General features: G+C 37.0%; 1 protein-coding gene across 20 annotated transcripts in view; it reads right to left on the reverse strand.

Annotated features, from left to right (window-relative positions):
- Dst (dystonin) overlaps positions 1–14015 on the reverse strand; it is a 451671-nt gene that overhangs the window by 260244 nt on the left and 177412 nt on the right. The window lies entirely within an intron of this gene.

The following is a 14015-nucleotide window of genomic DNA, read 5'->3' on the forward strand; positions in this document are numbered from 1 at the left end:
CTGCCCCTCAGTTGTACAACCCTAACTCCATCACTTCCACCAGCACAAAGATGACTCTAAAAATGCTGCTGACTTCAAGTAAGCCCTTGCACTGAACTTTTCAAAGCATTTTAACACATTCATATCCTATTTGCTCTTTGCAACCATAAGCAGGAAAGTAGATATTGTCATCCCCATTTTACAGAAGAAACCAAGTCTCTGATTTGTCCACAATTATCCAGAAAATGGTTTAAAGTCTTATTAAGGGCTAGGGATATAGCTCAGTTGATAGAGTGCTTCCCTCACACGCACAAGACCCTGGGTTCAATCCCCAGCATCACAAAAAATAAATAAATAAATAAATTTTTTTTAAAAATCTTGTTAAAAGGCAAGACCTAGCCTAGCTGGGCACAGTGGTGCATCCCTGTAATCCCAGCAGCTCTGGAGGCTGAAGCAGAAGGATCGCAAGTTCAAAGCCAGCCTCAGCAATGGCGAGGTGCTAAGCAATTCAGTGAGACCCTGTATCTAAATAAAATATTAAATAGGACTGGGGATGTGGCTCAGTGATTGAATGCTGTTGAGTTCAATCCCTGGGACCCTCCCTACCTGGCCCCCTCACCCCCACCTACCCCTGCAAAACGCAAGACCTAAATTCAGATCCTTTGGCTTGAAGTGGGCTCTGGCTTATTTATGCTGCTTCTAGAGTCCCTGTGTTGAAATGTCTGGTAACAAAAAAACACTACAACTAAGTATCCTCACTGAGGAAAGAGATCCTGCCTAGTGCAGAGAAGAGTAAGAGAAGGCTTCTTATGCTTTAGGAAGAAAGAACAATCATAATACTCTGATACATCAAGTAATTATTTCAAAGGAGAATCAAACTCTTCCAACACCTAGAGCTAACATGCAAAACTACACTACCCTCTCCCTCCCCACTTCTAGGCAGCACTCCCTACCTTCTGTGTCCTTCCCTCCTCCTTCTTGCATCTGGGAATACCCTTCTTTTCCCAGGTCACCTTCTTTCCTGCCCCACTACCATTCAGCTCTTCTCCATCCTTTCCTTGGGGATAAGACAAATCTTGCTCTCCTTCTTTACCTCTGCATTCTTTAGCCCTGAACCTCCTTAAACTGCAGTAGAGCTAGGCTTGTTTTTGTTGTTGTTGTAGTAGTAGTTTTTGTTTGTTTGAAAATGCTTGTCTTGTTTATTAAAGGTATCTATGCTCCCTACAATAACTTAAACATAAGCAAAAATATAAAACAAATTAACTGATATTTATGAGACACAGATCATTAGTATAAGATCAATAATTTATTTAAGATCAACATCTTAATATGCAAGTGAGCAAAAGAAGATAGCAAATTTTAAACTATAATCCTAACTACTTGGGAGACCTAGGTGGAAGATTACACATTGAAGCCTGGGCAAAACAGGGAGGGCTTTTCTCAAAAAAGGCAGGTGGGGAGGGCTAGACACAGCTAACATTGAAAACCAGAGCTGCAGACATTCCTATCAGCATGTGAATTCTTGGCAGTACTGCTCTAGACCAATTTGACAATGTAGATCGAAGACCTTAAAAACATATATACAATTTTCCAGCAAGTCTACTTCTAGAACTTATTCTAAAGTTATAATCAAGGAATGTACAAATACAAGTATAAAAATGTAAATCAAAGCATTTAGAATAGCAAAATAAAAGTTTTGAAAAAACGTAAATGCTCAATGATAAGGAAACTATTGAAGAAACTTTAGTAAAACGATCCAATCATTTGTCCAATATTTTACAAAGCTATTCAAAGATGGCATGTTGCTGTTCTCCTCCATTTTAATGCCAACGTGCAGCTTGTAATTTCATAAGCCTTTCTGCAAAGTACCCCCTGGAAACCCTTCCATTTCCTATCACTGTCAGAGAGAAACAAAAAGATACCTAAATATAACCTATTATTTGATTCTGCCTGTAACAAACACTTTTTCAGTAACCAACCATCTAGTCTTCTTCTTTACTTATTATCTAATATTACAAAATTGGAGAGGGTGTTTCAGAAAGCAGATCCAGAAGGTGGAAGCTTGCTAATTCTGAATATGAATGCTTCAAATTTATGCCAAAATTGTTATACTTGCCTGAATCCAAATTAAAATCTCAATAAAAATAACTACTATGACAACAATGATATTGATAATTGTTAACCAATATTATCTTCCACAAAATATTTACCAATTACTCTGTTGGCCCTTTAGAGTACCATCTACAGCTTCTTCTTTTCTACTATATACTAAATGCCCAATGTTTTTATGTGCTCCAATAATAGATATCCATAATATGAATTATGCTTCAGAAAGGGCATAATTCAACTCAGGAAAACAATGCAGAATTACTTGTATTTGTAACATGGTAGCTTATAAGGCTACATATCTTGAAGTAATAATGGTGCCTTAAATGTCTATTAACCTTGCTATTCCTAAAAAGTTCAGAATGAATCTCAATTATAAGCAAAAATATAAATATAACATAGGTTCTAGTACATTAGGCATGAACAAAGCAAGAGGAAAAGATCTACCAATCTACCTCATTGATAAATGCAGATTTACTTCCCTCATTTTCTCACTCATTCATTCTATGCTTTCATCAGGTCCTTTGATGAGCCCAGTGCCATGGTGGTACTGGAACCACCAGGCTAGAGAGGAACAGCATTGGCCAGGGCCTCTGAAGGTCATCACCTAGAAGAACCTCTTACAGGAAGGCAGTGTGACACACACTCCAACTGAGAAAAGGACACAGCCCTCACCACATAGGTAAGCACGAAAGGGAAGAAGGTCCAGGGCACAGGGGCAAGGCTTGAAGGAGAGAAAGCAGGTTAGCAAGACAGCCCTGTACAGATTTCTCCACCAAAGTTCTATGATCCCTTCTGCAGTTGCTTCCAACAACTTGGGCTGCAACAGTACCCAAAGACACTGTCATCTTTCAACCAGAAGTGCCGAACACACCTCACTCACACACAAGGAGCTGGAATCTGGCCTGCTATGCGAAGTGAACTTTGGACAAGTGATTGCAAACAATGGAAGCTATGTGCCAGACTAGCACTCATATCACAATCCCAGCAGTACTTTTCTATGCCTTCAGCAAAAAGGAAACAGAAACAAGAAAAAGCTATTTCTTAGGTAATAGTCATATTATTCCCATCCAATTAACAATCTAGAACCCTAAGGTGAAATCCTCAGGGAGGAAAAAGGTCATTAAAATATTTAATAAAAAATCTTTTAAATTCAAGAATAAACAGCTTCCATATCAAGTTATAAGATTAAGATATTCCTGTAACTGCCCTCCAGGGTTTTTTCATTCATTTACTTATTTTTATGCAGTGCTTAGGATTGTACCCAGTGCCTCACACATGCTATGCAAGCATTTTGCCTCTGAGCTACAACCCCAGCCCCCAAATTTTTATTAATTTATTTAATCATTACATAATAAAGTGAGCTTTTACAAACATACTCCATTCCATTAAACTTAATATACTATATATATTATATGAACTCTACCTCCTTGAGTACAAAATAGTTATTTTTTATTATTTTCCAAGTTAATAAAAACCAGGACTATATTTTAAGGAACATGAAGAAGCAGAACATAGGTTCTAAAGATGAACAGGCTACTTTCTGACCCATGTGGTATATCAAGAAAGATGATTTAATCAAATTATTTACCTCCCAGCACAGAAGAAAGATTCACTTACATAACAAAACTATAAAAAGTTCTTTTGATTTGATGTTTTGATGTGGTTGTTGTTGCTAGAGGTTCAAAAAGCACTGCTGAAAACTGAGATGATGCTAACCACGTGGCAAGCAACAGGTAATACTGGGAATTACTATCCACAATTAAAGCACATGAGCCAGGTACAAAGACTGAGCTAACACACACATACCACATTGTAGCAGCAAATCCTGTTATTGTTTTCTGACAGTAAAAACCTAAACCTTGTCTTTTAAATCTGATAAGCCAGATGAGTGTCATTCAAGAACCAGGGGAGGCTCTATAACACTAGAATGTCACTGTACCTCACAACAATGTGAGAAGAATTAAGGTAGACTTTCAGGTTTTTGGCTTTCTTCAAGAGAGCGATTTATAATCAGGGAAAAGATTAACCCTGGGAGGATTCGGTGATTTTACCACTTTCCATACGCATTATTTCAAAAGGGAGTATGCCAGATTACACCATCTAATTTTCCTATTACAAGTCTCACAGTGAGACTTTATTTCTTTTCAGTCAGGGATGTCTAACACCAAGATTGATATTTAGGGCAAGGCTGCTGCTATGACAGCAAAACAGGGAAAGTTATCCCTGAGATCTTAGCCAATTCCACTGGTTTTTCAGACTCTCCATTTATTATTATGAAGTTTTATAACATTCCTGTTTGAAAACCTGTCATTTGTACAGTAAGTTTTAAATGAACACATACATTTATACTGACCTTTTAAGTTCATCACAGCTGAAAATATATAACAATACTGAATGCAAACAATGAATTTAGGGAGAAAAGAATATAAATATGTATATAAATATGTATAAAGAGAACAGATTAGTATAACCTACACTCACTGTACTTCAACAAAATCCATTCAAAGCTAAATGCACTCAGTATCGCACAACAACAAATATTGATATTATATAAAGGCATATTTTGTATATAACAACAGAAAGGAAATTCTCTCCAGACAGCCTCAGAAGTTGTCAGGATCCAAACTTCTTAAAGGTGCCGGATCTCAACTCCTGCCAGGCAAAACAAAGCAGGTAGTGCAACTTTCCTTTCCCAGTTCTGACAACATGAAAGTGGCATTAAGCTGAAACTACTAACCCATACAGCACATCAGTCCCACCAGCTTTGCGTTCCAGTCTTGATCATTTCTCACAAGCTGCCCCATCATTCTGTGGTAAATCCGGGCAACAGTTTCCCAAACTCTCTTCATACAAGCTCGGATGTGTCAGTCCTGCTAACTTTCTATGTAGAAAGGAAAACACTGACTAGACACTCCCACTAGCAAGCTGAAAACTAGACAACACCCCCTTCTAAGCAAACATCAGCAAAGCCAGGCTCCTTTACTATTTTGTAGGGGATACATGTAACAACTACTATGACAGAGAAACTAAATTTTATGTTATTTCTCCTTTTATTCTTAAGCTGTTTATAAGAAATCACTTTTAAAAGAAAGTTTTAATTTTTTTTTTTTTTTTTTTGCCATGAGGCAAACCAATAGGATGTTGGATTTTATAGCTGAACTAACTCATCACATTCTCTCTTTTAACACCCCAGGCAGAATTCCCTTGCAATAAAAGACAACGCCCAGCCCAACTTGTTTCACTGATCCCTGATATGTGTGCTATGAAAGTGATTTGGGAAGCTCACCTTTATGGGCTAAACATGGTTCAGGAAAAACCACTATCAAATATTTATGTATGGATACTTCATGGATAAGTTTTCTCTTTTTTTAATATTTATATTTTTAGTTGTAGATGGACACAATACAATTTTTTTATTTTTTATTTTTATGTGGTGCTGAGGATCGAACCCAGGGCCTCACATGTGCTAGGCAAGCACTCTACCACTGAGCCACAACTCCAGCCCCCGTGGATAAGTTTTCATTTGAATCTTACAACAATTCTGAGTTTGGTGGTATGGTGAAATTTAAAGCTGAGAAAACCAGAGTTTAGAATCATGAAGAGCCAGGCTCAGTGGTGTATACACCTATAATCCCAACTACTTGGGGGGCTGAGGCAGGAGGATAGTGAATTCAAGGCTAGCTCAGACAACATAGTGAGAACTATGGGAAGGAAGAAAGGGAGGGGGAGTGCTAAAACTCTACTGCCTAAATGAAATCTTAAATCTCATTCTAAAACCCATTTCTTCTCTATATCAAGCAACAGAACCACTAATTGAATAATGTAAGAAAAAACTAGGAACCTGCAATTTGAGACCTTCACGTCTGGATGGGAATCAATATATGGAGAATGCCAAGACATGAGAACCCTTGTTCTGAACAAGCAAAAGACCAAGCATCTTTAGCATTCCTATGTTTATTTAAAACAACAGAAAAATAGAAACTATTTTCCTGCGTAGAAACTATGCAAACAACAAATCCAAAACAACAAACAAAAATGATCATTACTTATTTAAAGCAAAAGGAAGACAGTAAATTTGATCATGCCAAGGGAAGACATCAAAAGCCTGCTAGATTAAGCTCCCAGTATGCTTTGAAACATATAATGTCTAACCCTAACCTAAACAGAATAGATTGAAAAAATCATATTAGCTGCTGCTAAGAAATTCAAAGCACCTACTTAGTAAATATTCCTTCTCTCTCCTTTTCCAATATCTTTATTTGTTCTATAGGCACTGCCTCCACTACAGAAAAGTCTCAGCCTGCCTATTTCTCAGGATTATAATAGCAAACACTTAAGAGAATTTAATATTTGCAGTTGTTCTCCATCATATACACATACAACACATGTACACTGTACCCAGTTCTCATAACAACCCCACAAGACTATACCCATTTTTGTGATAAAGAAACTGAGGTGCTCAGAGGTTAAACAATTTGCCAGGGACCACAAAGATACTAAGGGCAAGAGATGTCATTCCCAAAAGCATACTGAATATTATAAGTTTGTATATTTAGGGCAAGGATAACAAAATGCAAGCTTTAAAATAAATAGATAGATAGATATGAAAATTGGCCAAATCATCAATGGCATGGATACAAAAAGATGTAATTGACCTTGTATAGATCATTGACTGCAATGAGTAGAAGGAGAAGAACCACAGTGTCTTACTATAAGAGGTTACAGCAGAATTTAAGATAGGGAGATTTCTGAATTAATAAGAATCTGGTTTGGGCTGAGGATGTAGCTCAAGTGGTAGCACACTCGCCTGGCATGCACAAGGCACTGGGTTCGATCCTCAGTACCTCATAAAAATAAAATAAAGATATTGTATCCACCTAAATCTAAAAAATAAATTTAAAAAAAAGAATCTGGTTTGAATTTTATTTTATTTTTTTGCAATGCTGGGATCAAACCCAGGGCCTCAAACCCAGGCAAGACAAGCAAGTGCTCTGGATCACTGAGCTAAATCCACAGCCCAAATTTTATTTTTATTATGATTTTTAAACTGACATATAAAAATTACACATATTTGGGGGATACTGTGTGATGTTTCAACACATGTACACAGTGTATCGTGTCAAATTAGGGTAAGCATATCTCCTCAAACATTTAGCATTTCTTTATAATGAAAACATTCAAAATCTTTGCCAGGCACAGTGGCACATACCTGTAATTACAGCATCTCAGGAGGCTGAAGCAGGAGGATTTCAAATTCAAAGACTCAGTAACTTAGTGACACCCTAAGCAACTTAGCAGAATTTAAGATAGGGAGATTTCTGAATTAGTAAGAATCTGGTGTGAATTTTATTTTTTTTTATTTTATTTATTTTATATTTTATATTTTATTTTATTATTTTATTTTATTTTATATTTTATTTTATTTTATTTTATTTTTGCATCGCTGGGATCAAACCCAAGCAACCTAGTAAGACCCTGTCTCTAAATAAAAAAGATTATATAAAATGGCTGGGGATATGGCTCAGTGGTTAAGCACCCCAGGGGTTCAATCCCCGATACCAAAACAAATTTTTTTAAAGTTTAAATCCTTTATTCCACCTTCTTTGAAACATTTATATTATCGTTATCCAGAGTGGCCTTACTGTGCAATGGTGTGCTGTGACTTATTTTTACTTAGCTGAACTTAGTACCTATTGACCAACTCTTCCACCTCTTTCCCTCCCTCCTACTCTTCCCAACATCTGAAAACTACTATTCCTCTCTCAACTTCTATGAGATCAACTGTTTTAAATTCCATATTTGAGTGAGATCATGTGTCCAGCTGTGCCTTATTTCTCTTAACATAATGCCTTCTTCCAGTTCCCTTTATGTTGTCACAAAAGATAGGATTTTGTCCCTTTTTACAGCTGAACTGTATTTCAAAGTATACACATTTTCCTTATCCATCTGTCAGTTAATGGACACTTAGGTTAATACCATTTCTTGGTGATAGTGAGACATGAATTTTAAAAGATCAAGCAACACTTTTAAAAAGTTCTATCTTGAAAGAGAGATCAAGAAAAGAAGCTGGCCACAGTAGCATATGCCTGTAATCCCAGCAATTTGGGAGGCTAAGACTGGAGGAACACAAGTTCAAGGCCAGCCTCAGCAACTTAGTGAGATCCTGTCTCAAAACACAAAAAAAAATGAAAAGGGGTGGGGATGTAGCTCAGTGGTAGAGTGCCCTGGGTTCAATCCTCAGTCCTGCGGGGACAGGAGAAGAAAATAAGAAGAGTTGGTGTTGTGTAGGAAAAAAATATGTGGGAGGGGGTCTAATTATTTTTCCACTCCTCATAATAATTCTGTAGTACAACACAGTAACTACTGCAAATGAACAACTGTAAGACTTCTGCAGAAGGAAAAAAAAAAGTAACTGGAAAAGTAGGATCAGTATGAAGTCCAGTTCTTAAAACCAATAGACAATGCAGTTAACTGGTGAAGCAGGAGCTAGTGAGAATGGATAGAGGGGCTATGCATGGCCACCCCACACTGCACACCAACCCCACACCACTTGTGAGCTAGCAGCCTTCACCCAGTCCTCACCTAACAACGTGACCACACCTCCCTGGCCCACCTAACTCCACAGCCTCAGCCAACTTGACCTGTGACTGGAGGTTGCTGCTGCCCTGTCGAGGTAACCGGTATGAGAAAGGGGATTTCCATTCCCATTTCAATTGAAAAATCTTACCAAATATTCCCATAGAAACACTGTTATGGTTTATGTCTATCAGTATTGAACTACAATTGATGTTCTTGTTCCAGTTAATCCAACTTTGCTCCACTGGTCTATGAGACTCACCTGTGTGGGATTACAGACTTAAAAGAAGCTATACTACATCTTAACATAGCATAAAAAGGTTGGCTCTTTCTTATATACTGGTTTTATCAATTTAAATTCTCAATGTTGGTTTTTGTTTTATAACCACTATTTGTTAGGATTTGAATCTAAACAAAATTAATATTGATTTCCTGACCAGGGCATAATCAATCTAAGCCTCTGTGCTAGATACCAACTATGGTTAAAAACCATACTTAAAAGGGAATTCTTGATATATTTAAACTACAGTCTTCATATAGAAACTCTTTACATTTTCAAAAACCCTTAGTCACTCGGCTAAAAAAAAAAAAAACAACTAGAAAAAGCTTAAAGAAATTTCAAGATAAGCTTGAAACTAACAATGTATCTCAGACATACAGCTATAATAAAAATCTCCAGATTCATACTACCTGACAATACATGAAGAAATTATACAACATTAGAAATGAGAAAAATTGTTAAACAGAATCATTAGAGGAAAATACATAAAAGCATGTTTTAAAAATAGTTGAGTAGGAAAACTGTTTCAAAACAAGTTACCCCATTTAAAAAAATAAAAAACAACTGAACATATGAAGGCTAACAAGTTTGACAAACCCCTGATATAAAGGCAGATACTATAAACAAAGTTTTTATTTAAAAACTAACTGAAAGAAAATACCTAATACATAAATAACATACATCAGGACTATATACCAAATAGATGACTAAATCCTATTTAAAAAAAGTAGAGTTCCCCCTAAACAAATGATATGAATACATAAGTCAGAGGAGACATGCAAATGTCCAATAAATATATAAGGAATAATCAATCATCCTTCTTATCAAGAAAAGCAAATGATTTCATATTGGCATAAATATATAAGAATGATAACATCTAATGCAGAGAAATGGCTTAGTCCCAAACTACCGTAATGTAGATATAGAAAATGGCAAAGACTTTTCTGAGGGCAATATGACAGTATACATTATAAATAGAAAATGCATATACTTTCTGAACTACTAATTCTACTTGTAAAAAAAAGTAAGAAAATGCTTGTGTGTATACAAATAGCACAGAAGGATGTTAACTGTAACAAAATATTTGAAGCAAGTTAAATGTCTGTAAATAGGAAACGAGATGCATTACAGTTCACTCATCCTACAGAATTTTAAAAGAAAATGTGCACATAGTGACAAGAAAAAGATTTTCTAGACACATACTTAAGTGACAAAATAAAAACTAATAACTATATATAAAAGATGCATATCATGAGAAAGATCAGTTCCATAGAACCTGGAAGGAGAGGGCTTAGAATGGTATCACTCATATTTCATTTGGCATGTTTCTAGATTAAGTGATTATTGTGCAAGGAGGATGTATTTGTGTATGATTATTATCAGTAACTGTGAGGGCAAGAGTGTTTTAAGTTCATTTATTTGTTTAGGCATTGAATACTCCACTAGACTCTTCTAGGAGATGGTGAAAAAGAACTAAGACCCAGGCCAGAGTGCCTCCATTCAGGGTGGAAGGAGCCAAGCACTCCAGGTGTGGCTAGGCTTGCTCTTTTGCTGATGGAAAGGGAAAGGGAGGGGAGAGGGGAAGGGCGAGAAGTGGTGAACAAAGGTGGAGGTGCAACTGCTGACAACTTCCCTTAGGGGTGGGTGCCCAGCAGGGAAACAGAAATGATGAGATTGCAGAAAATCTCTGAAAGGAGAATCAGTAACTGAGAACATATTCAAAAATTGCCCTAAGAGGGCTTCCTTATTCAGACTTTAATTACCATAAAACCAAATGCAGTATGGTTTCACAGGCATTTGTCAAGGATCCAGAAGCAGGCCAAGGGTAGAATGTGCAAGGTAAGCTAAGATGCAGAACAATGGTAAATCTCTCCCCACAAATGCTTTGTGTCTCTCCTCTCTGCTACTCTCCCTGCCAGCCAAATCAATGATCAGATCCCATGCTTTCCTGCCCTGTAGGTGCAGTTGCTGGGTGGGTAGGGACCAACAGTATTGGTGGCTGGGAACTAAGGTATATATTCTGCCTAATAAGGAATTTACTGGTGTCTACTATCAGCACTGATCAGGAATTCAATATAAAACTCCCAGACTCTGTCTTTAATATGCCTTCTACCTGTGCATCTTAAAAACCTATGAACATGAAGATACTTCTAATTACCATTATACTGCTACAACATTTAAATACTAAATGTGATCTGCATCACTGTTATGGACAGAAAGTTTCTGAAACTCTTCATCTGTATTACACAAATTTTAAGGAATTGGACTTTTTTTCAAGTTCACAAAGCCAGCTTTTCTTTTCAGATTCAGAGATCTGGATAAAAACATATCCAAAGTCACACATATCACATAAATTGATGAAAATAAGTTAAATAAACATCATTTCTACATTATTGCTATGCAAGATAAATCTATTACATTTAAATACCTTAGAAAATTTGGGGTTTTAAAATCTTTAATTTTTTTTTTTTTTTTTTTAATTTTTTATTGTGGGTTGTTCAAAACATTACAAATTTCTTGACATATCATATTCCACACTTTGATTCTAGTGGGTTATGAACTCCCACCTTCACCCCATACACAGATTGCAGATTCACATCAGTTACACATCCATTGATTTACAAATTGCCATACTAGTGTCTGTTGTGCTCCGCTGCCTTTCCCATCATCCACCCTCCCCCCTCCCCACCTCTCCCCTCCCCTCCCCTCCTCTCTCTCTACCCCCTCCACTGTATAACCCTGAGGGTCTCCTTCCATTACCGTGCAATTTCCCTTCTCTCTCCCTTTCCCTCCCACCTCTCATCCCTGTTAAATGTTAATCTTCTTCTCCTGTTCTTCGTCCCTACTCTGTTCTTAGTTACTTTCCTTATATCAAAGAAGACATTTGGCATTTGTTTTTTAGGGATTGGCTAGCTTCACTTAGCATAATCTGCTCTAATGCCATCCATTTCCCTGTAAATTCTATGATTTTGTCATTTTTTAATGCAGAGTAATACTCCATTGTGTATAAATGCCACATTTTTTTTATCCATTCGTCTATTGAAGGGCATCTAGGTTGGTTCCACAGTCTTGCTATTGTGAACTGTGCTGCTATGAACATCGATGTTGCAGTGTCCCTGTAGCATGCTCTTTTTAGGTCTTTAGGGAATAGACCAAGAAGGGGAATAGCTGGGTCAAATGGTGGCTCCATTCCCAGCTTTCCAAGAAATCTCCATACTGCTTTCCAAATTGGCTGCACCAATCTGCAGTCCCACCAGCAATGTACAAGTGTACCCTTTTCCCCACATCCTCGCCAGCACTTGTTGTTGTTTGACTTCCTAATGGCTGCCAATCTTACTGGAGTGAGATGGTATCTTAGGGTGGTTTTGATTTGCATTTCTCTGACAGCTAGAGATGTTGAGCATTTTTTCATGTACTTGTTGATTGACTGTATGTCCTCCTCTGTGAAGTGTCTGTTCAGGTCCTTGGCCCATTTGTTGATTGGGTTGTTTGTTCTCTTATTGTCTAATTTTTTGAGTTCTTTGTATACTCTGGATATTAGGGCTCTATCTGAAGTGTGAGGAGTAAAGATTTGTTCCCAGGATGTAGGCTCCCTATTTACCTCTCTTATTTTTTCTTTTGCTGAGAAAAAACTTCTTAGTTTGAGTAAGTCCCATTTGTTGATTCTAGTTATTAACTTTTGTGCTATGGGTGTCCTATTGAGGAATTTGCAGCCCGACCCCACCGACTGTAGATCGTAGCCAACTTTTTCTTCTATCAGACGGCGCGTCTCTGATTTGATATCAAGTTCCTTGATCCATTTTGAATTCACTTTTGTGCATGGCGAGAGAAAGGGATTCAGTTTCATTTTGTTGCATATGGATTTCCAGTTTTCCCAGCACCATTTGTTGAAGATGCTATCCTTCCTCCATTGCATGCTTTTAGCCCCTTTATCAAATATAAGATAGTTGTAGTTTTGTGGATTGGTTTCTGTGTCCTCTATTCTGTACCATTGGTCCACACGCCTGTTTTGGTACCAGTACCATGCTGTTTTTGTTACTATTGCTCTGTAGTATAGTTTGAAGTCTGGTATCGCTATACCGCCTGATTCACACTTCCTGCTTAGCATTGTTTTTGCTATTCTGGGTCTTTTCTTTTTCCATATGAATTTCATGATTGCTTTCTCTATTTCTACAAGAAATGCCATTGGGATTTTGATTGGCATTGCATTAAACCTATAGAGAACTTTTGGTAATATCGCCATTTTGATGATGTTAGTTCTGCCTATCCATGAACAGGGTATATTTTTCCATCTTCTAAGATCTTCTTCTATTTCTCTCTTTAGGGTTCTGTAGTTTTCATTGTATAAGTCTTTCACCTCTTTTGTTAGGTTGATTCCCAAGTATTTTATTTTTTTTGAAGATATTTTGAATGGAGTGGTTGTCCTCATTTCCATTTCAGAGGATTTGTCGCTGATATACAGGAATGCCTTTGATTTATGCGTGTTGATTTTAAATCCTGCCACTTTGCTGAATTCATTTATTAGCTCTAATAGTTTCTTTGTAGAGCCTTTTGGGTCTGCTAGATATAGAATCATATCATCTGCAAATAGTGATAATTTAATTTCTTCTTTTCCTATTTTTATGCCTTTAATTTCTTTCGTCTGTCTAATTGCTCTGGCCAGTGTTTCGAGAACTATGTTGAACAGAAGTGGTGAGAGAGGGCATCCCTGTCTTGTTCCAGATTTTAGAGGGAATGCCTTCAGTTTTTCTCCATTCAGAATGATGCTAGCCTGAGGCTTAGCATAGATTGCTTTTACAATATTGAGGTATGTTCCTGTTATCCCTAGTTTTTCTAGAGTTTTGAACATAAAGGGATGCTGTACTTTGTCGAATGCTTTTTCCGCATCTATCGAGATGATCATATGGTTCTTATTTTTAAGTCTATTGATGTGGTGAATAACATTTATTGATTTCCGTATATTGAACCAGCCTTGCATCCCAGGGATGAATCCTACTTGATCATGGTGTACAATTTTTTTTATATGTTTTTGTATCCGATTCGCCAGAATTTTATTGAGGATTTTTGCATC

Source organism: Marmota monax, unplaced genomic scaffold, assembly GCF_021218885.2.
Source record: "Marmota monax isolate L192 unplaced genomic scaffold, Marmota_monax_Labrador192_F-V1.1 WCK01_AAM20220418_F8-fsc00116, whole genome shotgun sequence".
Taxonomy (NCBI): domain Eukaryota; kingdom Metazoa; phylum Chordata; class Mammalia; order Rodentia; family Sciuridae; genus Marmota; species Marmota monax.